The sequence below is a fragment of the Triticum dicoccoides genome, chromosome 5A (genome assembly GCF_002162155.2).
Source record: "Triticum dicoccoides isolate Atlit2015 ecotype Zavitan chromosome 5A, WEW_v2.0, whole genome shotgun sequence".
Taxonomy (NCBI): domain Eukaryota; kingdom Viridiplantae; phylum Streptophyta; class Magnoliopsida; order Poales; family Poaceae; genus Triticum; species Triticum dicoccoides.
This window is the reverse complement of record NC_041388.1, coordinates 645664491-645667587: the sequence shown is the minus strand read 5'-3', so window position 1 is coordinate 645667587 and position 3097 is coordinate 645664491.

The window sequence follows — 3097 nt, the reverse complement described above, 5'->3', positions numbered from 1 at the left end:
TCAGAAGGTATGATATCAAGCTCAATCCATCAAAGTGCACATTCGGAGTTCCTGGTGGCAAGTTACTCGGTTTTCTCGTTTCCGAGCGAGGGATCGACGCTAATCCAGAGAAGATCGGCACTATTCTCCGAATGAAACGCCCTGTGCGAGTGCACGATGTCCAGAAGCTTACTGGATGCTTGGCCGCATTAAGTCGATTCATCTCACGACTCGGTGAAAAGGCATTGCCTCTTTACCGACTGATGAAGAAGGCAGACAAGTTCGAGTGGACTCCAGAAGCTGATGCAGCGTTTGCCGAGCTAAAAGCTCTGCTCTCCACCCAGCCGGTGCTTGCTGCTCCAATCAGCAAAGAGCCTTTGTTGCTTTATATCGCAGCCACAGGACAAGTCGTCAGTACTGTGCTTACGGTCGAGCGGGAAGAAGAAGGAAAAGCTTTCAAAGTTCAGCGCCCAGTGTATTATTTGTCTGAAGTCTTGACTCCATCCAAGCAAAGATATCCTCATTATCAGAAGCTTGTGTATGGAATATACATGACCACAAAGAAGGTTGCTCATTATTTCTCTGATCATTCCATCACAGTTGTCAGCGACGCTCCACTATCAGAGATCTTGCACAACAGAGATGCAACTGGTCGAGTGGCTAAATGGGCGATTGAACTTCTTCCCCTTGATATCAAGTTTGAGGCAAAGAAAGCCATTAAGTCCTAGGCAATAGCAGATTTCCTTGCCGAGTGGATTGAACAGCAGCAGCCGACTGAAGTTCACTCGGAGCATTGGACCATGTTCTTTGATGGCTCTAAGATGTTGAATGATTCCGGTGCTGGGGTTGTCCTGGTTTCCCCCAGAGGAGATAAGCTCAGATATGTGCTCCAGATTCACTTTGATTCCTCCAACAATGAGGCAGAATATGAGGCCCTCTTATACGGATTGCGCATGGCCATTTCACTCGGCGTCCGTCGCCTGATGGTCTATGGCGACTCGGATTTAGTGGTCAACCAAGTGATGAAGGAGTGGGACGTGAGAAGCCCAGCCATGACTGGATACTGCAGTGCAGTGAGGAAGCTGGAAAAGAAGTTCGAGGGGTTGGAGCTCCATCATATACCCCGACTGAAAAATCAAGCAGCTGATGATCTAGCAAAGATAGGTTCCAAGAGAGAAGCCATTCCGAGTGGTGTGTTCTTGAAGCATATACACACTCCGTCAGTCAAAGAAGATCCTTTCACCGAAGAAGCTCCACAGCCCAAGAGTGCCACAGATCCGACTGAGGTTGAAGTCCCAGCAGTGGTCGACTTGGTCATGGAGGTCTTGGTGGTCATTCCCGACTGGACAGTTCCATATATCGAGTATATCTTGAGAAAAGAGCTCCCGGAGGATGAAGAAGAGGCTCGACAGATCGTCCGTCGATCTAAAGCTTTTACCGTAATCAAAGGACAGTTATACAGAGAAAGCGCGACTGGAGTTGGTCAGAAGTGCATAACACCAGAAGAAGGTCGAATCATCCTTAATGATATCCACTCGGGAACCTGTGGTCATCATGCGTCCTCTCGGACCATCGTGGCCAAAGCATACCGAGCCGGATTTTACTGGCCAAAGGCGAATGAGATGGCAAAGGAAATAGTGGATAAGTGCGAAGGATGTCAGTTCTACTCGAATATGTCACACAAGCCTGCATCAGCTCTGAAGACCATTCCACTCGTCTGGCCTTTCGCAGTATGGGGGTTGGACATGGTCGGTCCTTTGAGAACAGGTCGAAGTGGCTTCACGCATGTACTGGTGGCAGTCGACAAGTTCACCAAGTGGATTGAGGCTAAACCAATCAAGAACCTTGACGCCGGTGCTGCTGTTAGCTTCATCAGGGAACTGATATTCAGATATGGAGTCCCGCACAACATCATTACAGATAATGGGTCGAACTTTGACTCGGAGGAATTCAGAGATTTCTGTAACTCTCAAGGCACACGAGTCGACTACGCTTCAGTCGCCCATCCGCAGTCGAATGGACAAGCAGAGCGAGCCAATGGCCTGATTCTCAAGGGATTGAAACCCCGACTGATGCGTGATCTCAAGCATGCAGCTGGAGCTTGGGTCGACGAACTTCCCCCGGTGCTTTGGGGACTGCGGACCACACCTAATCGGTCGACCGGAAGAACTCCATTCTTCTTGGTCTACGGAGCTGAAGCAGTCTTGCCGAGTGATCGTCTCCACAATGCTCCTCGAGTTGAAATCTACAACGAAGCAGAAGCTGAACAAGCGCGGCAGGACGCAGTCGACCTTTTAGAGGAAGAAAGGGAGATGGCTCTGATCCGGTCGACCATCTACCAACAAGATTTGCGTCGTTTCCACGCCAGAAATGTGAGGGGTCGAGCCTTCCAGGAAGGAGATTTAGTTCTCCGAGTGGATCAGAAGAAACAACACAAGCTTGCTCCTTCTTGGGAAGGACCCTTCATCATCACCAAAGTTCTCCACAACGGGGCGTACCGTCTTTACAACGTCGAACATAATATCGACGAGCCCCGAGCTTGGAATGCGGAACTACTCCGCCCATTTTACACTTAAGTTTAATCACTCGGATGAGTTGCAATAAAGTACTTCTGTAGTTCATGGATCTCAAAATAATAGTGTCATAGTTCCTCCATAATTTTTGTCACTTTTTATTTTGTCCAATAAAATTTTCCCCTCAGTGGGTGACTTAGCCGCGAATCCGTTTCGCCTAAGTTTGTAAAAATCCTACCGAGTGGTGAGCCAGACTCCCACTCAGAGGCTTAGTTGCGAATCCGTTTCGCCTAAGATTAAATAAAATCCTACCGAGTGGTAAGCCAGACTTCCACTCGGAGGCTTAGCTGCAGTCCCAGTACTCGCCTAAGTTATGAAAATCCTACCGAGTGAAGAGCAAACCTCTCACTCGGGGGCTTAGCTGCAGCCCAGTGCTCGCCTAAGATATAGAAATCCTACCGAGTGAAGAGCAAACCTCTCACTCGGAGGCTTAGCTGCAGCCCAGTGCTCGCCTAAGATATAAAAATCCTACCGAGTGAAGAGCAAACCTCTCACTCGGGGGCTTAGCTGCAGCCCAGTGCTCGCCTAAGATATAAAAATCCTAC